We start from the raw sequence: 24,618 nt of genomic DNA on the forward strand, positions 1-24,618 counted from the left end.
GGGGACCAATAGAAGCAAGGATCTATTATGCCACCATGGAGGCCAAGAATCAAATAATTCATTGTGACATCAAGTGGCCGAAAAGGCCTGGGATGCATTGTGACACCACAGGGGTTAAGAGAAGCAAGGAACCATTGTGACCCAATGGAGGCTAATAATCCCAGGATCCCATTTGACACCAGGGGGCGTAAAAGGGCCAGGGATGAATTGTGACAGCATGGGGCCCAATAGAAACAAGGAACCATTATGACACCATGGAGGCCAAGAATCAAAAGATTCATTGTGACATCAAGTGGCCTAAAAGGGCATGGGATGCATTGTGACACCACAGAGGTTAAGAGAAGCAAGGAACCATTGTAACCCAAAGCAGGCTAACAATCTAATGATCCCTTGGGACACCAATGGGCCTAAAAGGGGCAGGGATGAATTGTGAAAGCATGGGGCCCAAGTAAAACCTGGTACAATTATGCCACCATGGAGGCCAAGAATCAAATGATTCATTGTGACATCAAGTGGCCTAAAAGGGCATGGGATGCATTGTGACACCACAGGGGTTAAGAGAAGCAAAGAACCATTGTGACCCAATGCAGGCTAACAATCTAAGAATCCCTTTTGACACCAGGGGGCGCAAAAGGACCACGGATGGACTCTGACAGCATGGGGACCTATGGAAGCAAGGAACCATTATGACACCATGAAGGCTAAGAATCAAATGGTTCATTGTAAGACCAAGTGGCCTAAAATGGGCCTGGAATGCATTGTGACACCACAGAGGTTAAGAGAAGCAAGGAACCATTGTGACCCAATGCAGGCTAACCATCTAATGATCCGTTGTGGCACCAGTGGTATAAAAAGGGCCAGGGATGGATTGTTACAGCACGGGGACCAATAGAAGCAAGGACCTCTTATGCCACCGTAGAGGCCAAGAATCAAATGATTCATTGTGACATCAAGTGGACTAAAGGGTCATGGGATGCATTGTGACAGCACAGGGGTTAAGAGAAGCAAGGAACCATTGTGACCCAATGCAGGCTAACAATCTAGTGATCCCTTGCGACACCAATGGGCCTAAAAGGGGCAGGGATGAATTGTGAAAGCATGGGGCCCAAGTAAAACCTGGTACAATTACGCCAACATGGAGGCCAAGAATCAAATGATTCATTGTGACATCAAGTGGCCTAAAAGGGCATGGGATGCATTGTGACACCACAGGGGATAAGAGAAGCAGGGAACCATTGTGACCCAATGCAGGCTAACAATCTAACAATCCCTTTTGACATCAGGGGGCGCAAAAGGACCACGGATGAACTCTGACAGCATGGGGACCTATAGAAGCAAGGAACCATTATGACACCATGAAGGCCAAGAATCAAATGGTTCATTGTAAGACCAAGTGGCCTAAAAGTCTTGGAATGCATTGTGACACCACAGAGGATAAGAGAAGCAAGGAGCCATTGTGACCCAATGCAGGCTAGCGATCTAATGATCACTTGTGGCACCAGGGGATATAAAAAGGGCCAGGGATGGATTGTTACAGCACGGGGACCAATAGAAGCAAGGATCTATTATGCCACCGTGGAGGCCAAGAATCAAATGATTCATTGTGACATCAAGTGGCCTAAAAGGGCATGGGATGCATTGTGACAGCACAGGGGTTAAGAGAAGCAAGGATCCATTGTGACCCAATGGAGGATAACAATCTAATGATCCCTTGTGACAACAATGGGCCTAAAAGGGCCAAGGATGAATTGTGAACAGCATGGGGCCCAATAGAAACAAGGAACCATTATGACACCATGGAGGCCAAGAATCAAATGATTCATTGTGACATCAAGTGGCCTAAAAGGGCATGGGATGCATTGTGACACCACAGAGGTTAAGAGAAGCAAGGAACCATTGTGACCCAATGCAGGCTAACAATCTAATGATCCCTTGCGACACCAATGGGCCTAAAAGGGGCAGGGATGAATTGTGAAAGCATGGGGCCCAAGTAAAACCTGGTACAATTACGCCACCATGGAGGCCAAGAATCAAATGATTCATTGTGACATCAAGTGGCCTAAAAGGGCATGGGATGCATTGTGACACCACAGGGGTTAAGAGAAGCAAGGAACCATTGTGACCCAATGCAGGCTAACAATCTCAGAATCCCTTTTGACACCAGGGGGCGCAAAAGGACCACGGATGGACTCTGACAGCATGGGGACCTGTGGAAGCAAGGAACCATTGTGACACCATGAAGGCCAAGAATCAAATGGTTCATTGTAAGACCAAGTGGCCTAAAATGGCCTGGAATGCATTGTGACACCAGAGAGGTTAAGGGAAGCAAGGAACCATTGTGACCCAATGCAGGCTAACAATCTAATGATCCCTTGTGGCACCAGGGGGTATTAAAAGGGCCAGGGATGGATTGTTACAGCACGGGGACCAATAGAAGCAAGGATCTATTATGCCACCGTGGAGGCCAAGAATCAAATGATTCATTGTGACATCAAGTGGCCTAAAAGGGCATGGGATGCATTGTGACAGCACAGAGTTTAAGAGAAGCAAGGATCCATTGAGACCCAATGGAGGCTAATAATCCCAGGATCCCATTTGACACCAGGGGGCGTAAAAGGGCCAGGGATGAATTGTGACAGCATGGGGCCCAATAGAAACAAGGAACCATTATGACACCATGGAGGCCAAGAATCAAAAGATTCATTGTGACATCAAGTGGCCTAAAAGGGCATGGGATGCATTGTGACACCACAGAGGTTAAGAGAAGCAAGGAACCATTGTAACCCAATGCAGGCTAACAATCTAATGATCCCTTGTGACACCAATGGGCCTAAAAGGGGCAGGGATGAATTGTGAAAGCATGGGGCCCAAGTAAAACCTGGTACAATTATGCCACCATGGAGGCCAAGAATCAAATAATTCATTGTGACATCAAGTGGACTAAAAGGGCATGGGATGCATTGTGACAGCACAGGGGTTAAGAGAAGCAAGGAACCATTGTGACCCAATGCAGGCTAACAATCTAATGATCCCTTTTGACACCAATGGGCCTAAAAGGGGCAGGGATGAATTGTGAAAGCATGGGGCCCAAGTAAAACCTGGTACAATTATGCCACCATGGAGGCCAAGAATCAAATGATTCATTGTGACATCAAGTGGCCTAAAAGGGCATGGGATGCATTGTGACACCACAGGGGTTAAGAGAAGCAAGGAACCATTGTGACCAAATGCAGGCTAACAATCTAAGAATCCCTTTGACACCAGGGGGCGCAAAAGGACCACGGATGAACTCTGACAGCATGGGGACCTATAGAAGCAAGGAAACATTGTGACACCATGAAGGCCAATAATCAAATGATTCATTGTGACATCAAGTGGCCTAAAAGGGCTTGGAATGCATTGTGACACCACAGAGGTTAAGAGAAGCAAGGGTCCATTGTGACACAATGGAGGCTAATAATCCCAGGATCCCATTTGACACCAGGGGGCGTAAAAGGGCCAGGGATGAAGTGTGACAGCATGGGGCCCAATAGAAACAAGGAACCATTATGACACCATGGAGGCCAAGAATCAAATGATTCATTGTGACATCAAGTGGCCTAAAAGGGCATGGGATGCATTGTGACACCACAGAGGTTAAGAGAAGCAAGGAACCATTGTGACCCAATGCAGGCTAGCAATCTAATGATCCCTTGTGACAACAATGGGCCTAAAAGGGGCAGGGATGAATTGTGAAAGCATGGGGCCCAAGTAAAACCTGGTACAATTATGCCACCATGGAGGCCAAGAATCAAATGATTCATTGTGATATCAAGTGGCCTAAAAGGGCATGGGATGCATTGTGACAGCACAGGGGTTAAGAGAAGCAAGGAACCATTGTGACCCAATGCAGGCTAACAATCTAAGAATCCCTTTTGACACCAGGGGGCGCAAAAGGACCACGGATGGACTCTGACAGCTTGGGGACCTATGGAAGCAAGGAACCATTATGACACCATGAAGGCCAAGAATCAAATGATTCATTGTGACATCAAGTGGCCTAAAAGGGCATGGGATGCATTGTGACACCACAGGGGTTAAGAGAAGCAGGGAACCATTGTGACCCAATGCAGGCTAACCATCTAATGATCCCTTGTGGCACCAGGGGGTATAAAAAGGGCCAGGGATGGATTGTTACAGCACGGGGACCAATAGAAGCAAGGATCTATTATGCCACCATGGAGGCCAAGAATCAAATGATTCATTGTGACATCAAGTGGCCTAAAAGGGCATGGGATGCATTGTGACAGCACAGGGGTTAAGAGAAGCAAGGATCCATTGTGACCCAATGGAGGCTAATAATCCCAGGATCCCATTTGACACCAGGGGGCGTAAAAGGGCCAGGGATGAATTGTGACAGCATGGGGCCCAATAGAAACAAGGAACCATTATGACACCATGGAGGCCAAGAATCAAATGATTCATTGTGACATCAAGTGGCCTAAAAGGGCATGGGATGCATTGTGACACCACAGAGTTCAAGAGAAGCAAGGAACCATTGTGACCCAATGCAGGCTAACAATCTAAGAATCCCTTTTGACACCAGGGGGCCTAAAAGGGCCAGGGATGAATTGTTACAGCACGGGGACCAATAGAAGCAAGGATCTATTATGCCACCTTGGTGGCCAAGAATCAAATAATTCATTGTGACATCAAGTGGCCTAAAAGGGCATGGGATGCATTGTGACAGCACAGGGGTTAAGAGAAGCAAGGAACCATTGTGACCCAATGCAGGCTAACAATCTAATGATCCCTTGTGACACCAATGGGCCTAAAAGGGCCCAGGGAGGAATTGTTACAGCACGGGGACCAATAGAAGCAAGGATCTATTATGCCACCATGGATGCCAAGAATCAAATAATTCCTTGTGACATCATGTGGCCTAAAAGGACATGGGATGCATTGTGACAGCACAGGGGTTAAGAGAAGCAAGGAACCATTGTGACCCAATGCAGGCTAACAATCTAATGATCCCTTGTGACACCAATGGGCCAAAAAGGGGCAGGGATGAATTGTGAAAGCATGGGGCCCAAGTAAAACCTGGTACAATTATGCCACCATGGAGGCCAAGAATCAAATGATTCATTGTGACATCAAGTGGCCTAAAAGGGCATGGGATGCATTGTGACAGCACAGGGGTTAAGAGAAGCAAGGAACCATTGTGACCCAATGCAGGCTAACAATCTAATAATCCCTTTTGACACCAGGGGGCGTAAAAGGACCACGGATGGACTCTGACAGCATGGGGACCTATAGAAGCAAGGAACCATTATGACACCATGAAGGCCAAGAATCAAATGATTCATTGTGACATCAAGTGGCCTAAAAGGGCTTGGAATGCATTGTGACACCACAGAGGTTAAGAGAAGCAAGGAACCATTGTGACACAATGCAGGCTAACAATCTAATGATCCCTTGTGGCACCGGGTGTATAAAAAGGGCCAGGGATGGATTGTTACAGCACGGAGACCAATAGAAGCAAGGATCTATTATGCCACCGTGGAGGCCAAGAATCAAATGATTCATTGTGACATCAAGTGGCCTAAAAGGGCATGGGATGCATTGTGACACCACAGAGGTTAAGAGAAGCAAGGATCCATTGTGACCCAATGCAGGCTAACAATCTAATGATCCCTTTTGACACCAATGGGCCTAAAAGGGGCAGGGATGTATTGTGAAAGCATGGGGCCCAATTAAAACCTGGTACAATTACGCCACCATGGAGGCCAAGAATCAAATGATTCATTGTGACATCAAGTGGCCTAAAAGGGCATGGGATGCATTGTGACACCACAGGGGTTAAGAGAAGCAAGGAACCATTGTGACCCAATGCAGGCTAACAATCTAAGAATCCCTTTTGACACCAGGGGGCGCAAAAGGACCACGGATGAACTCTGACAGCATGGGGACCTATAGAAGCAAGGAACCATTATGACACCATGAAGGCCAAGAATCAAATGGTTCATTGTAAGACCAAGTGGCCTAAAAGTCTTGGAATCCATTGTGACACCACAGAGGTTAATAGAAGAACGGAACCATTGTGACCCAATGCAGGCTAACAATCTAATGTTCCCTTGTGGCACCAGGGGGTATAAAAAGGGCCAGGGATGGATTGTTACAGCACGGGGACCAATAGAAGCAAGGATCTATTATGCCACCGTGGAGGCCAAGAATCAAATGATTCATTGTGACATCAAGTGGCCTAAAAGGGCATGGGATGCATTGTGCCACCACAGAGGTTAAGAGAAGCAAGGATCCATTGTGACCCAATGGAGGCTAATAATCCCAGGATCCCATTTGACACCAGGGGGCGAAAAAGGGCCAGGGATGAATTGTGACAGCATGGGGCCCAATAGAAACAAGGAACCATTATGACACCATGGAGGCCAAGAATCAAATGATTCATTGTGACATCAAGTGGCCTAATAGGGCATGGGATGCATTGTGCCACCACAGAGGTTAAGAGAAGCAAGGAACTATTGTGACCCAATGCAGGCTAACAATCTAATGATCCCTTGTGACACCAATGGGCCTAAAAGGGCCCTGGGAGGAATTGTTACAGCACGGGGACCAATAGAAGCAAGGATCTATTATGCCACCATGGAGGCCAAGAATCAAATAATTCATTGTGACATCATGTGGCCTAAAAGGGCATGGGATGCATTGTGACAGCACAGGGGTTAAGAGAAGCAAGGAACCATTGTGACCCAATGCAGGCTAAAAATCTAATGATCCCTTGCGTCACCAATGGGCCTAAAAGGGGCAGGGATGAATTGTGAAAGCATGGGGCCCAAGTAAAACCTGGTACAATTACGCCACCATGGAGGCCAAGAATCAAATGATTCATTGTGACATCAAGTGGCCTAAAAGGGCATGGGATGCATTGTGACAGCACCGGGGTTAAGAGAAGCAAGGAACCATTGTGACCCAATGCAGGCTAACAATCTAAGAATCCCTTTTGACACCAGGGGGCGCAAAAGATCCACGGATGAACTCTGACAGCATGGGGACCTATAGAAGCAAGGAAATATTACGACACCATGAAGGCCAAGAATCAAATGATTCATTGTGACATCAAGTGGCCTAAAAGGGCTTGGAATGCATTGTGACACCACAGAGGTTAAGAGAAGCAAGGACCCATTGTGACCCAATGGAGGCTAATAATCCCAGGATCCCATTTGACACCAGGGGGCGTAAAAGGGCCAGGGATGAATTGTGACAGCATGGGGACCTATAGAAACAAGGAACCATTATGATACCATGGAGGCCAAGAATGAAAAGATTCATTGTGACATCAAGAGGCCTAAAAGGGCATGGGATGCATTGTGACAGCACAGGGGTTAAGAGAAGCAAGGAACCGTTGTAACCCAATGCAGGCTAAAAATCTAATGATCCCCTGTGACACCAATGGGCCTAAAAGGGGCAGGGATGAATTGTGAAAGCATGGGGCCCAAGTAAAACCTTGTACAATTATGCCACCATGGAAACCAAGAATCAAATGATTCATTGTGACATCAAGTGGCCTAAAAGGGCTTGGAATGCATTGTGACACCACAGAGGTTAAGAGAAGCAAGGATCCATTGTGACCCAATGGAGGCTAATAATCCCAGGATCCCATTTGACACCAGGGGGCGTAAAAGGGCCAGGGATGAATTGTGACAGCATGGGGCCCAATAGAAACAAGGAACCATTATGACACCATGGAGGCCAAGAATCAAATGATTCATTGTGACATCAAGTGGCCTAAAAGGGCATGGGATGCATTGTGACACCACAGAGGTTAAGAGAAGCAAGGAACGATTGTGACCCAATGCAGGCTAACAATCTAATGATCCCTTGTGGCACCAGGGGGTATAAAAAGGGCCAGGGATGGATTGTTACAGCATGGGGACCAATAGAAGCAAGGATCTATTATGCCACCGTGGAGGCCAAGAATCAAATGATTCATTGTGACATCAAGTGGCCTAAAAGGGCATGGGATGCATTGTGACAGCACAGGGGTTAAGAGAAGCAAGGATCCATTGTGACCCAATGGAGGCTAATAATCCCAGGATCCCATTTGACACCAGGGGGCGTAAAAGGGCCAGGGATGAATTGTGACAGCATGGGGCCCAATAGAAACAAGGAACCATTATGACACCATGGGGGCCAAGAATCAAAAGATTCATTGTGACTTCAAGTGGCCTAAAAAGGCATGGGATGCATTGTGACACCACAGGGGTTAAGAGAAGCAAGGAACCATTGTGACCCAATACAGGCTAACAATCTAATGATCCCTTGTGACACCAATGGGCCTAAAAGGGCCAGGGATGAATTGTTACAGCACGGGGACCAATAGAAGCAAGGATCTATTATGCCACCATGGAGGCCAAGAATCAAATAATTCATTGTGACATCAAGTGGCCTAAAAGGGCATGGGATGCATTGTGACAGCACAGGGGTTAAGAGAAGCAAGGAACCATTGTGACCCAATGCAGGCTAACAATCTAATGATCCCTTTTGACACCAATGGGCCTAAAAGGGGCAGGGATGTATTGTGAAAGCATGGGGCCCAATTAAAACCTGGTACAATTACGCCACCATGGAGGCCAAGAATCAAATGATTCATTGTGATATCAAGTGGCCTAAAAGGGCATGGGATGCATTGTGACACCACAGGGGTTAAGAGAAGCAAGGAACCATTGTGACCCAATGCAGGCTAACAATCTAAGAATCCCTTTTGACACCAGGGGGCGCAAAAGATCCACGGATGAACTCTGACAGCATGGGGTCCTATGGAAGCAAGGAACCATTATGACACCATGAAGGCCAAGAATCAAATGGTTCATTGTAAGACCAAGTGGCCTAAAAGTCTTGGAATGCATTGTGACACCACAGAGGTTAAGAGAAGCAAGGAACCATTGTGACCCAATGCAGGCTAACAATCTAATGTTCCCTTGTGGCACCAGGGGGTATAAAAAGGGCCAGGGATGGATTGTTACAGCACGGGGACCAATAGAAGCAAGGATCTATTATGCCACCGTGGAGGCCAAGAATCAAATGATTCATTGTGACATCAAGTGGCCTAAAAGGGCATGGGATGCATTGTGCCACCACAGAGGTTAAGAGAAGCAAGGATCCATTGTGACCCAATGGAGGCTAATAATCCCAGGATCCCATTTGACACCAGGGGGCGTAAAAGGGCCAGGGATGAATTGTGACAGCATGGGGCCCAATAGCAACAAGGAACCATTATGACACCATGGAGGCCAAGAATCAAATGATTCATTGTGACATCAAGTGGCCTAAAAGGGCATGGGATGCATTGTGACACCACAGAGGTTAAGAGAAGCAAGGAACCATTGTGACCCAATGCAGGCTAACAATCTAATGATCCCTTGTGACACCAATGGGCCTAAAAGGGCCCTGGGAGGAATTGTTACAGCACGGGGACCAATAGAAGCAAGGATCTATTATGCCACCATGGAGGCCAAGAATCAAATAATTCATTGTGACATCATGTGGCCTAAAAGGGCATGGGCTGCATTGTGACAGCACAGGGGTTAAGAGAAGCAAGGAACCATTGTGACCCAATGCAGGCTAACAATCTAATGATCCCTTGCGACACCAATGGGCCTAAAAGGGGCAGGGATGAATTGTGAAAGCATGGGGCCCAAGTAAAACCTGGTACAATTACGCCACCATGGAGGCCAAGAATCAAATGATTCATTGTGACATCAAGTGGCCTAAAAGGGCATGGGATGCATTGTGACAGCACCGGGGTTAAGAGAAGCAAGGAACCATTGTGACCCAATGCAGGCTAACAATCTAAAAATCCCTTTTGACACCAGGGGACGAAAAAGGACCACGTATGGACTCTGACAGCATGGGGACCTATGGATGCAAGGAACTATTATGACACCATGAAGGCCAAGAATCAAATGATTCATTGTGACATCAAGTGGCCTAAAAGGGCTTGGAATGCATTGTGACGCCACAGAGGTTAAGAGAAGCAAGGAACCATTGTGACCCAATGCAGGCTAACAATCTAATGATCCCTTGTGGCACCAGGGGGTATAAAAAGGGCCAGGGATGGATTGTTACAGCACGGGGACCAATAGAAGCAAGGATCTATTATGCCACCATGGAGGCCAAGAATCAAATAATTCATTGTGACATCATGTGGCCTAAAAGGGCATGGGATGCATTGTGACACCACAGAGGTTAAGAGAAGCAAGGAACCATTGTGACCCAATGCAGGCTAACAATCTAACAATCCCTTTTGACACCAGGGGGCGCAAAAGGACCACGTATGAACTCTGACAGCATGGGGACCTACAGAAGCAAGGAAACATTATGACACCATGAAGGCCAAGAATCAAATGATTCATTGTGACATCAAGTGGCCTAAAAGGGCTTGGAATGCATTGCGACACCACAGAGGTTAAGAGAAACAAGGATCCATTGTGACCCAATGGAGGCTAATAATCCCAGGATCCCATTTGACACCAGGGGGCGTAAAAGGGCCAGGGATGAATTGTGACAGCATGGGGCCCAATAGAAACAAGGAACCATTAAGACACCGTGGAGGCCAAGAATCAAATGATTCATTGTGACATCAAGTGGCCTAAAAGTGCATGGGATGCATTGTGACACCACAGAGGTTAAGAGAAGCAAGGAACGATTGTGACCCAATGCAGGCTAACAATCTAATGATCCCTTGTGGCACCAGGGGTATAAAAAGGGCCAGGGATGGATTGTTACAGCACGGGGACCAATAGAAGCAAGGATCTATTATGCCACCGTGGAGGCCAAGAATCAAATGATTCATTGTGACATCAAGTGGCCTAAAAGGGCATGGGATGCATTGTGCCACCACAGGGGTTAAGAGAAGCAAGGATCCATTGTGAAAAAATGGAGGCTAATAATCCCAGGATCCCATTTGACACCAGGGGGCGTAAAAGGGCCAGGGATGAATTGTGACAGCATGGGGCCCAATAGAAACAAGGAACCATTATGACACCATGGGGGTCAAGAATCAAATGATTCATTGTGACATCAAGTGGCCTAAAAGGGCATGGGATGCATTGTGACAGCACAGGGGTTAAGAGAAGCAAGGAACCATTGTGACCCAATGCAGGCTAACAATCTAATGATCCCTTTTGACACCAATGGGCCTAAAAGGGGCAGGGATGTATTGTGAAAGCATGGGGCCCAATTAAAACCTGGTACAATTACGCCACCATGCAGGCCAAGAATCAAATGATTCATTGTGACATCAAGTGGCCTAAAAGGGCATGGGATGCATTGTGACACCACAGGGGTTAAGAGAAGCAAGGAACCATTGTGACCCAATGCAGGCTAACAATCTAACAATCCCTTTTGACATCAGGGGGCGCAAAACGACGACGGATGAACTCTGACAGCATGGGGACCTATAGAAGAAAGGAACCATTATGACACCATGAAGGCCAAGAATCAAATGGTTCATTGTAAGACCAAGTGGCCTAAAAGTCTTGGAATGCATTGTGACACCACAGAGGTTAAGAGAAGCAAGGAAACATTGTGACCCAATGCAGGCTAACAATCTAATGATCCCTTGTGGCACCAGGGTGTATAAAAAGGGCCAGGGATGGATTGTTACAGCACGGGGACCAATAGAAGCAAGGATCTATTATGCCACCGTGGAGGCCAAGAATCAAATGATTCATTGTGACATCAAGTGGCCTAAAAGGGCATGGGATGCATTTTGCCACCACAGAGGTTAAGAGAAGCAAGGATCCATTGTGACCCAATGGAGGCTAATAATCCCAGGATCCCATTTGACACCAGGGGGCGTAAAAGGGCCAGGGATGAATTGTGACAGCATGGGGCCCAATAGAAACAAGGAACCATTATGACACCATGGGGGCCAAGAATCAAAAGATTCATTGTGACATCAAGTGGCCTAAAAGGGCATGGGATGCATTGTGACACCACAGGGGTTAAGAGAAGCAAGGAACCATTGTGACCCAATACAGGCTAACAATCTAATGATCCCTTGTGACACCAATGGGCCTAAAAGGGCCAGGGATGAATTGTTACAGCACGGGGACCAATAGAAGCAAGGATCTATTATGCCACCATGGAGGCCAAGAATCAAATAATTCATTGTGACATCGAGTGGCCTAAAAGGGCTTGGGATGCATTGTGACAGCACAGGGGTTAAGAGAAGCAAGGAACCATTGTGACCCAATCCAGGCTAACAATCTAATGATCCCTTTTGACACCAATGGGCCTAAAAGGGGCAGGGATGTATTGTGAAAGCATGGGGCCCAATTAAAACCTGGTACAATTACGCCACCATGGAGGCCAAGATTCAAATGATTCATTGTGACATCAAGTGGCCTAAAAGGGCATGGGATGCATTGTGACACCACAGGGGTTAAGAAAACCAAGGAACCATTGTGACCCAATGCAGGCTAACAATCTAAGAATCCCTTTTGACACCAGGGGGCGCAAAAGGACCACGGATGAACTCTGACAGCATGCGGAACTATAGAAGCAAGGAACCATTATGACACCATGAAGGCCAAGAATCAAAAGATTCATTGTACGACCAAGTGGCCTAAAATTCTTGGAATACATTGTGACACCACAGAGGTTAAGAGAAGCAAGGAACCATTGTGACCCAATGCAGGCTAACAATCTAATGATCCCTTTTGGGACCAGGGGGTATAAAAAGGGCCAGGGATGGATTGTTACAGCACGGGGACCAATAGAAGCAAGGATCTATTATGCCACCGTGGAGGCCAAGAATCAAATAATTCATTGTGACATCAAGTGGCCTAAAAGGGCATGGGATGCATTGTGACAGCACAGGGGTTAAGAGAAGCAAGGATCCATTGTGAACCAATGGAGGCTAATAATCCCAGGATCCCATTTGACACCAGGGGGCGTAAAAGGGCCAGGGATGAATTGTGACAGCATGGGGCCCAATAGAAACAAGGAACCATTATGACACCATGGAGGCCAAGAATCAAATGATTCATTGTGACATCAAGTGGCCTAAAAGGGCATGGGATGAATTGTGACACCACAGAGGTTAAGAGAAGCAAGGAACCATTGTGACCCAATGCAGGCTAACAATCTAATGATCCCTTGTGACACCAATGGGCCTAAAAGGGCCCTGGGAGGAATTGTTACAGCACGGGGACCAATAGAAGCAAGGATCTATTATGCCACCATGGAGGCCAAGAATCAAATGATTCATTGTGACATCATGATGCCTAAAAGGGCATGGGATGCATTGTGACAGCAGAGGGGTTAAGAGAAGCAAGGAACCATTGTGACCCAATGCAGGCTAACAATCTAATGATCCCTTGCGACACCAATGGGCCTAAAAGGGGCAGGGATGAATTGTGAAAGCATGGGGCCCAAGTAAAACCTGGTACAATTATGCCACCATGGAGGCCAAGAATCAAATGATTCATTGTGACATCAAGTGGCCTAAAAGGGCATGGGATGCATTGTGACACCACAGGGGTTAAGAGAAGCAAGGAACCATTGTGACCCAATGCAGGCTAACAATCTAACAATCCCTTCTGACACCAGGGGGCGCAAAAGGACCACGGATGAACTGTGACAGCATGGGGACCTATAGAAGCAAGGAACCATTATGACACCATGAAGGCCAAGAATCAAATGGTTCATTGTAAGACCAAGTGGCCTAAAAGTCTTGGAATCCATTGTGACACCACAGAGGTTAATAGAAGAACGGAACCATTGTGACCCAATGCAGGCTAACAATCTAATGTTCCCTTGTGGCACCAGGGGGTATAAAAAGGGCCAGGGATGGATTGTTACAGCACGGGGACCAATAGAAGCAAGGATCTATTATGCCACCGTGGAGGCCAAGAATCAAATGATTCATTGTGACATCAAGTGGCCTAAAAGGGCATGGGATGCATTGTGCCACCACAGAGGTTAAGAGAAGCAAGGATCCATTGTGACCCAATGGAGGCTAATAATCCCAGGATCCCATTTGACACCAGGGGGCGAAAAAGGGCCAGGGATGAATTGTGACAGCATGGGGCCCAATAGAAACAAGGAACCATTATGACACCATGGGGGCCAAGAATCAAAAGATTCATTGTGACTTCAAGTGGCCTAAAAAGGCATGGGATGCATTGTGACACCACAGGGGTTAAGAGAAGCAAGGAACCATTGTGACCCAATACAGGCTAACAATCTAATGATCCCTTGTGACACCAATGGGCCTAAAAGGGCCAGGGATGAATTGTTACAGCACGGGGACCAATAGAAGCAAGGATCTATTATGCCACCATGGAGGCCAAGAATCAAATAATTCATTGTGACATCAAGTGGCCTAAAAGGGCATGGGATGCATTGTGACAGCACAGGGGTTAAGAGAAGCAAGGAACCATTGTGACCCAATGCAGGCTAACAATCTAATGATCCCTTTTGACACCAATGGGCCTAAAAGGGGCAGGGATGTATTGTGAAAGCATGGGGCCCAATTAAAACCTGGTACAATTACGCCACCATGGAGGCCAAGAATCAAATGATTCATTGTGATATCAAGTGGCCTAAAAGGGCATGGGATGCATTGTGACACCACAGGGGTTAAGAGAAGCAAGGAACCATTGTGACCCAATGCAGGCTAACAATCTAAGAATCCCTTTTGACACCAGGGGGCGCAAAAGATCCACGGATGAACTCTGACAGCATGGGGTCCTATGGAAGCAAGGAACCATTATGACACCATGAAGGCCAAGAATCAAATGGTTCATTGTAAGACCAAGTGGCCTAAAAGTCTTGGAATGCATTGTGACACCACAGAGGTTAAGAGAAGCAAGGAACCATTGTGACCCAATGCAGGCTAACAATCTAATGTTCCCTTGTGGCACCAGGGGGTATAAAAAGGGCCAGGGATGGATTGTTACAGCACGGGGACCAATAGAAGCAAGGATCTATTATGCCACCGTGGAGGCCAAGAATCAAATGATTCATTGTGACATCAAGTGGCCTAAAAGGGCATGGGATGCATTGTGCCACCACAGAGGTTAAGAGAAGCAAGGATCCATTGTGACCCAATGGAGGCTAATAATCCCAGGATCCCATTTGACACCAGGGGGCGTAAAAGGGCCAGGGATGAATTGTGACAGCATGGGGCCCAATAGCAACAAGGAACCATTATGACACCATGGAGGCCAAGAATCAAATGATTCATTGTGACATCAAGTGGCCTAAAAGGGCATGGGATGCATTGTGACACCACAGAGGTTAAGAGAAGCAAGGAACCATTGTGACCCAATGCAGGCTAACAATCTAATGATCCCTTGTGACACCAATGGGCCTAAAAGGGCCCTGGGAGGAATTGTTACAGCACGGGGACCAATAGAAGCAAGGATCTATTATGCCACCATGGAGGCCAAGAATCAAATAATTCATTGTGACATCATGTGGCCTAAAAGGGCATGGGCTGCATTGTGACAGCACAGGGGTTAAGAGAAGCAAGGAACCATTGTGACCCAATGCAGGCTAACAATCTAATGATCCCTTGCGACACCAATGGGCCTAAAAGGGGCAGGGATGAATTGTGAAAGCATGGGGCCCAAGTAAAACCTGGTACAATTACGCCACCATGGAGGCCAAGAATCAAATGATTCATTGTGACATCAAGTGGCCTAAAAGGGCATGGGATGCATTGTGACAGCACCGGGGTTAAGAGAAGCAAGGAACCATTGTGACCCAATGCAGGCTAACAATCTAAAAATCCCTTTTGACACCAGGGGACGAAAAAGGACCACGTATGGACTCTGACAGCATGGGGACCTATGGATGCAAGGAACTATTATGACACCATGAAGGCCAAGAATCAAATGATTCATTGTGACATCAAGTGGCCTAAAAGGGCTTGGAATGCATTGTGACGCCACAGAGGTTAAGAGAAGCAAGGAACCATTGTGACCCAATGCAGGCTAACAATCTAATGATCCCTTGTGGCACCAGGGGGTATAAAAAGGGCCAGGGATGGATTGTTACAGCACGGGGACCAATAGAAGCAAGGATCTATTATGCCACCATGGAGGCCAAGAATCAAATAATTCATTGTGACATCATGTGGCCTAAAAGGGCATGGGATGCATTGTGACACCACAGAGGTTAAGAGAAGCAAGGAACCATTGTGACCCAATGCAGGCTAACAATCTAACAATCCCTTTTGACACCAGGGGGCGCAAAAGGACCACGTATGAACTCTGACAGCATGGGGACCTACAGAAGCAAGGAAACATTATGACACCATGAAGGCCAAGAATCAAATGATTCATTGTGACATCAAGTGGCCTAAAAGGGCTTGGAATGCATTGTGACACCACAGAGGTTAAGAGAAACAAGGATCCATTGTGACCCAATGGAGGCTAATAATCCCAGGATCCCATTTGACACCAGGGGGCGTAAAAGGGCCAGGGATGAATTGTGACAGCATGGGGCCCAATAGAAACAAGGAACCATTAAGACACCGTGGAGGCCAAGAATCAAATGATTCATTGTGACATCAAGTGGCCTAAAAGTGCATGGGATGCATTGTGACACCACAGAGGTTAAGAGAAGCAAGGAACGATTGTGACCCAATGCAGGCTAACAATCTAATGATCCCTTGTGGCACCAGGGGTATAAAAAGGGCCAGGGATGGATTGTTACAGCACGGGGACCAATAGAAGCAAGGATCTATTATGCCACCGTGGAGGCCAAGAATCAAATGATTCATTGTGACATCAAGTGGCCTAAAAGGGCATGGGATGCATTGTGCCACCACAGGGGTTAAGAGAAGCAAGGATCCATTGTGAAAAAATGGAGGCTAATAATCCCAGGATCCCATTTGACACCAGGGGGCGTAAAAGGGCCAGGGATGAATTGTGACAGCATGGGGCCCAATAGAAACAAGGAACCATTATGACACCATGGGGGTCAAGAATCAAATGATTCATTGTGACATCAAGTGGCCTAAAAGGGCATGGGATGCATTGTGACAGCACAGGGGTTAAGAGAAGCAAGGAACCATTGTGACCCAATGCAGGCTAACAATCTAATGATCCCTTTTGACACCAATGGGCCTAAAAGGGGCAGGGATGTATTGTGAAAGCATGGGGCCCAATTAAAACCTGGTACAATTACGCCACCATGGAGGCCAAGAATCAAATGATTCATTGTGACATCAAGTGGCCTAAAAGGGCATGGGATGCATTGTGACACCACAGGGGTTAAGAGAAGCAAGGAACCATTGTGACCCAATGCAGGCTAACAATCTAACAATCCCTTTTGACATCAGGGGGCGCAAAACGACGACGGATGAACTCTGACAGCATGGGGACCTATAGAAGAAAGGAACCATTATGACACCATGAAGGCCAAGAATCAAATGGTTCATTGTAAGACCAAGTGGCCTAAAAGTCTTGGAATGCATTGTGACACCACAGAGGTTAAGAGAAGCAAGGAAACATTGTGACCCAATGCAGGCTAACAATCTAATGATCCCTTGTGGCACCAGGGGGTATAAAAAGGGCCAGGGATGGATTGTTACAGCACGGGGACCAATAGAAGCAAGGATCTATTATGCCACCGTGGAGGCCAAGAATCAAATGATTCATTGTGACATCAAGTGGCCTAAAAGGGCATGGGATGCATTTTGCCACCACAGAGGTTAAGAGAAGCAAGGATCCATTGTGACCCAATGGAGGCTAATAATCCCAGGATCCCATTTGACACCAGGGGGCGTAAAAGGGCCAGGGATGAATTGTGACAGCATGGGGCCCAATAGAAACAAGGAACCATTATGACACCATGGGGGCCAAGAATCAAAAGATTCATTGTGACATCAAGTGGCCTAAAAGGGCATGGGATGCATTGTGACACCACAGGGGTTAAGAGAAGCAAGGAACCATTGTGACCCAATACAGGCTAACAATCTAATGATCCCTTGTGACACCAATGGGCCTAAAAGGGCCAGGGATGAATTGTTACAGCACGGGGACCAATAGAAGCAAGGATCTATTATGCCACCATGGAGGCCAAGAATCAAATAATTCATTGTGACATCGAGTGGCCTAAAAGGGCTTGGGATGCATTGTGACAGCACAGGGGTTAAGAGAAGCAAGGAACCATTGTGACCCAATCCAGGCTAACAATCTAATGATCCCTTTTGACACCAATGGGCCTAAAAGGGGCAGGGATGTATTGTGAAAGCATGGGGCCCAATTAAAACCTGGTACAATTACGCCACCATGGAGGCCAAGATTCAAATGATTCATTGTGACATCAAGTGGCCTAAAAGGGCATGGGATGCATTGTGACACCACAGGGGTTAAGAAAACCAAGGAACCATTGTGACCCAATGCAGGCTAACAATCTAAGAATCCCTTTTGACACCAGGGGGCGCAAAAGGACCACGGATGAACTCTGACAGCATGCGGAACTATAGAAGCAAGGAACCATTATGACACCATGAAGGCCAAGAATCAAAAGATTCATTGTACGACCAAGTGGCCTAAAATTCTTGGAATACATTGTGACACCACAGAGGTTAAGAGAAGCAAGGAACCATTGTGACCCAATGCAGGCTAACAATCTAATGATCCCTTTTGGCACCAGGGGGTATAAAAAGGGCCAGGGATGGATTGTTACAGCACGGGGACCAATAGAAGCAAGGATCTATTATGCCACCGTGGAGGCCAAGAATCAAATAATTCATTGTGACATCAAGTGGCCTAAAAGGGCATGGGATGCATTGTGACAGCACAGGGGTTAAGAGAAGCAAGGATCCATTGTGAACCAATGGAGGCTAATAATCCCAGGATCCCATTTGACACCAGGGGGCGTAAAAGGGCCAGGGATGAATTGTGACAGCATGGGGCCCAATAGAAACAAGGAACCATTATGACACCATGGAGGCCAAGAATCAAATGATTCATTGTGACATCAAGTGGCCTAAAAGGGCATGGGATGAATTGTGACACCACAGAGGTTAAGAGAAGCAAGGAACCATTGTGACCCAATGCAGGCTAACAATCTAATGATCCCTTGTGACACCAATGGGCCTAAAAGGGCCCTGGGAGGAATTGTTACAGCACGGGGACCAATAGAAGCAAGGATCTATTATGCCACCATGGAGGCCAAGAATCAAATGATTCATTGTGACATCATGATGCCTAAAAGGGCATGGGATGCATTGTGACAGCAGAGGGGTTAAGAGAAGCAAGGAACCATTGTGACCCAATGCAGGCTAACAATCTAATGATCCCTTGCGACACCAATGGGCCTAAAAGGGGCAGGGATGAATTGTGAAAGCATGGGGCCCAAGTAAAACCTGGTACAATTATGCCACCATGGAGGCCAAGAATCAAATGATTCATTGTGACATCAAGTGGCCTAAAAGGGCATGGGATGCATTGTGACACCACAGGGGTTAAGAGAAGCAAGGAACCATTGTGACCCAATGCAGGCTAACAATCTAACAATCCCTTCTGACACCAGGGGGCGCAAAAGGACCACGGATGAACTGTGACAGCATGGGGACCTATAGAAGCAAGGAACCATTATGACACCATGAAGGCCAAGAATCAAATGGTTCATTGTAAGACCAAGTGGCCTAAAAGTCTTGGAATCCATTGTGACACCACAGAGGTTAATAGAAGAACGGAACCATTGTGACCCAATGCAGGCTAACAATCTAATGTTCCCTTGTGGCACCAGGGGGTATAAAAAGGGCCAGGGATGGATTGTTACAGCACGGGGACCAATAGAAGCAAGGATCTATTATGCCACCGTGGAGGCCAAGAATCAAATGATTCATTGTGACATCAAGTGGCCTAAAAGGGCATGGGATGCATTGTGCCACCACAGAGGTTAAGAGAAGCAAGGATCCATTGTGACCCAATGGAGGCTAATAATCCCAGGATCCCATTTGACACCAGGGGGCGAAAAAGGGCCAGGGATGAATTGTGACAGCATGGGGCCCAATAGAAACAAGGAACCATTATGACACCATGGAGGCCAAGAATCAAATGATTCATTGTGACATCAAGTGGCCTAAAAGGGCATGGGATGCATTGTGCCACCACAGAGGTTAAGAGAAGCAAGGAACTATTGTGACCCAATGCAGGCTAACAATCTAATGATCCCTTGTGACACCAATGGGCCTAAAAGGGCCCTGGGAGGAATTGTTACAGCACGGGGACCAATAGAAGCAAGGATCTATTATGCCACCATGGAGGCCAAGAATCAAATAATTCATTGTGACATCATGTGGCCTAAAAGGGCATGGGATGCATTGTGACAGCACAGGGGTTAAGAGAAGCAAGGAACCATTGTGACCCAATGCAGGCTAAAAATCTAATGATCCCTTGCGACACCAATGGGCCAAAAAGGGGCAGGGATGAATTGTGAAAGCATGGGGCCCAAGTAAAACCTGGTACAATTACGCCACCATGGAGGCCAAGAATCAAATGATTCATTGTGACATCAAGTGGCCTAAAAGGGCATGGGATGCATTGTGACAGCACCGGGGTTAAGAGAAGCAAGGAACCATTGTGACCCAATGCAGGCTAACAATCTAAGAATCCCTTTTGACACCAGGGGGCGCAAAAGATCCACGGATGAACTCTGACAGCATGGGGACCTATAGAAGCAAGGAAATATTACGACACCATGAAGGCCAAGAATCAAATGATTCATTGTGACATCAAGTGGCCTAAAAGGGCTTGGAATGCATTGTGACACCACAGAGGTTAAGAGAAGCAAGGACCCATTGTGACCCAATGGAGGCTAATAATCCCAGGATCCCATTTGACACCAGGGGGCGTAAAAGGGCCAGGGATGAATTGTGACAGCATGGGGACCTATAGAAACAAGGAACCATTATGACACCATGGAGGCCAAGAATGAAAAGATTCATTGTGACATCAAGAGGCCTAAAAGGGCATGGGATGCATTGTGACACCACAGGGGTTAAGAGAAGCAAGGAACCGTTGTAACCCAATGCAGGCTAAAAATCTAATGATCCCCTGTGACACCAATGGGCCTAAAAGGGGCAGGGATGAATTGTGAAAGCATGGGGCCCAAGTAAAACCTTGTACAATTATGCCACCATGGAAACCAAGAATCAAATGATTCATTGTGACATCAAGTGGCCTAAAAGGGCTTGGAATGCATTGTGACACCACAGAGGTTAAGAGAAGCAAGGATCCATTGTGACCCAATGGAGGCTAATAATCCCAGGATCCCATTTGACACCAGGGGGCGTAAAAGGGCCAGGGATGAATTGTGACAGCATGGGGCCCAATAGAAACAAGGAACCATTATGACACCATGGAGGCCAAGAATCAAATGATTCATTGTGACATCAAGTGGCCTAAAAGGGCATGGGATGCATTGTGACACCACAGAGGTTAAGAGAAGCAAGGAACGATTGTGACCCAATGCAGGCTAACAATCTAATGATCCCTTGTGGCACCAGGGGGTATAAAAAGGGCCAGGGATGGATTGTTACAGCATGGGGACCAATAGAAGCAAGGATCTATTATGCCACCGTGGAGGCCAAGAATCAAATGATTCATTGTGACATCAAGTGGCCTAAAAGGGCATGGGATGCATTGTGACAGCACAGGGGTTAAGAGAAGCAAGGATCCATTGTGACCCAATGGAGGCTAATAATCCCAGGATCCCATTTGACACCAGGGGGCGTAAAAGGGCCAGGGATGAATTGTGACAGCATGGGGCCCAATAGAAACAAGGAACCATTATGACACCATGGGGGCCAAGAATCAAAAGATTCATTGTGACTTCAAGTGGCCTAAAAAGGCATGGGATGCATTGTGACACCACAGGGGTTAAGAGAAGCAAGGAACCATTGTGACCCAATACAGGCTAACAATCTAATGATCCCTTGTGACACCAATGGGCCTAAAAGGGCCAGGGATGAATTGTTACAGCACGGGGACCAATAGAAGCAAGGATCTATTATGCCACCATGGAGGCCAAGAATCAAATAATTCATTGTGACATCAAGTGGCCTAAAAGGGCATGGGATGCATTGTGACAGCACAGGGGTTAAGAGAAGCAAGGAACCATTGTGACCCAATGCAGGCTAACAATCTAATGATCCCTTTTGACACCAATGGGCCTAAAAGGGGCAGGGATGTATTGTGAAAGCATGGGGCCCAATTAAAACCTGGTACAATTACGCCACCATGGAGGCCAAGAATCAAATGATTCATTGTGATATCAAGTGGCCTAAAAGGGCATGGGATGCATTGTGACACCACAGGGGTTAAGAGAAGCAAGGAACCATTGTGACCCAATGCAGGCTAACAATCTAAGAATCCCTTTTGACACCAGGGGGCGCAAAAGATCCACGGATGAACTCTGACAGCATAGGGTCCTATAGAAGCAAGGAACCATTATGACACCATGAAGGCCAAGAATCAAATGGTTCATTGTAAGACCAAGTGGCCTAAAAGTCTTGGAATGCATTGTGACACCACAGAGGTTAAGAGAAGCAAGGAACCATTGTGACCCAATGCAGGCTAACAATCTAATGTTCCCTTGTGGCACCAGGGGGTATAAAAAGGGCCAGGGATGGATTGTTACAGCACGGGGACCAATAGAAGCAAGGATCTATTATGCCACCGTGGAGGCCAAGAATCAAATGATTCATTGTGACATCAAGTGGCCTAAAAGGGCATGGGATGCATTGTGACACCCCAGGGGTTAAGAGAAGCAAGGAACCATTGTGACCCAATGCAGGCTAACAATCTAAGAATCCCTTTTGACACCAGGGGGCGCAAAAGATCCACGGATGAACTCTGACAGCATGGGGTCCTATGGAAGCAAGGAACCATTATGACACCATGAAGGCCAAGAATCAAATGGTTCATTGTAAGACCAAGTGGCCTAAAAGTCTTGGAATGCATTGTGACACCACAGAGGTTAAGAGAAGCAAGGAACCATTGTGACCCAATGCAGGCTAACAATCTAATGTTCCCTTGTGGCACCAGGGGGTATAAAAAGGGCCAGGGATGGATTGTTACAGCACGGGGACCAATAGAAGCAAGGATCTATTATGCCACCGTGGAGGCCAAGAATCAAATGATTCATTGTGACATCAAGTGGCCTAAAAGGGCATGGGATGCATTGTGCCACCACAGAGGTTAAGAGAAGCAAGGATCCATTGTGACCCAATGGAGGCTAATAATCCCAGGATCCCATTTGACACCAGGGGGCGTAAAAGGGCCAGGGATGAATTGTGACAGCATGGGGCCCAATAGCAACAAGGAACCATTATGACACCATGGAGGCCAAGAATCAAATGATTCATTGTGACATCAAGTGGCCTAAAAGGGCATGGGATGCATTGTGACACCACAGAGGTTAAGAGAAGCAAGGAACCATTGTGACCCAATGCAGGCTAACAATCTAATGATCCCTTGTGACACCAATGGGCCTAAAAGGGCCCTGGGAGGAATTGTTACAGCACGGGGACCAATAGAAGCAAGGATCTATTATGCCACCATGGAGGCCAAGAATCAAATAATTCATTGTGACATCATGTGGCCTAAAAGGGCATGGGCTGCATTGTGACAGCACAGGGGTTAAGAGAAGCAAGGAACCATTGTGACCCAATGCAGGCTAACAATCTAATGATCCCTTGCGACACCAATGGGCCTAAAAGGGGCAGGGATGAATTGTGAAAGCATGGGGCCCAAGTAAAACCTGGTACAATTACGCCACCATGGAGGCCAAGAATCAAATGATTCATTGTGACATCAAGTGGCCTAAAAGGGCATGGGATGCATTGTGACAGCACCGGGGTTAAGAGAAGCAAGGAACCATTGTGACCCAATGCAGGCTAACAATCTAAAAATCCCTTTTGACACCAGGGGACGAAAAAGGACCACGTATGGACTCTGACAGCATGGGGACCTATGGATGCAAGGAACTATTATGACACCATGAAGGCCAAGAATCAAATGATTCATTGTGACATCAAGTGGCCTAAAAGGGCTTGGAATGCATTGTGACGCCACAGAGGTTAAGAGAAGCAAGGAACCATTGTGACCCAATGCAGGCTAACAATCTAATGATCCCTTGTGGCACCAGGGGGTATAAAAAGGGCCAGGGATGGATTGTTACAGCACGGGGACCAATAGAAGCAAGGATCTATTATGCCACCATGGAGGCCAAGAATCAAATAATTCATTGTGACATCATGTGGCCTAAAAGGGCATGGGATGCATTGTGACACCACAGAGGTTAAGAGAAGCAAGGAACCATTGTGACCCAATGCAGGCTAACAATCTAACAATCCCTTTTGACACCAGGGGGCGCAAAAGGACCACGTATGAACTCTGACAGCATGGGGACCTACAGAAGCAAGGAAACATTATGACACCATGAAGGCCAAGAATCAAATGATTCATTGTGACATCAAGTGGCCTAAAAGGGCTTGGAATGCATTGTGACACCACAGAGGTTAAGAGAAACAAGGATCCATTGTGACCCAATGGAGGCTAATAATCCCAGGATCCCATTTGACACCAG

The sequence above is a fragment of the Cinclus cinclus genome, chromosome 10, assembly GCF_963662255.1.
Source record: "Cinclus cinclus chromosome 10, bCinCin1.1, whole genome shotgun sequence".
Lineage (NCBI taxonomy): Eukaryota > Metazoa > Chordata > Aves > Passeriformes > Cinclidae > Cinclus > Cinclus cinclus.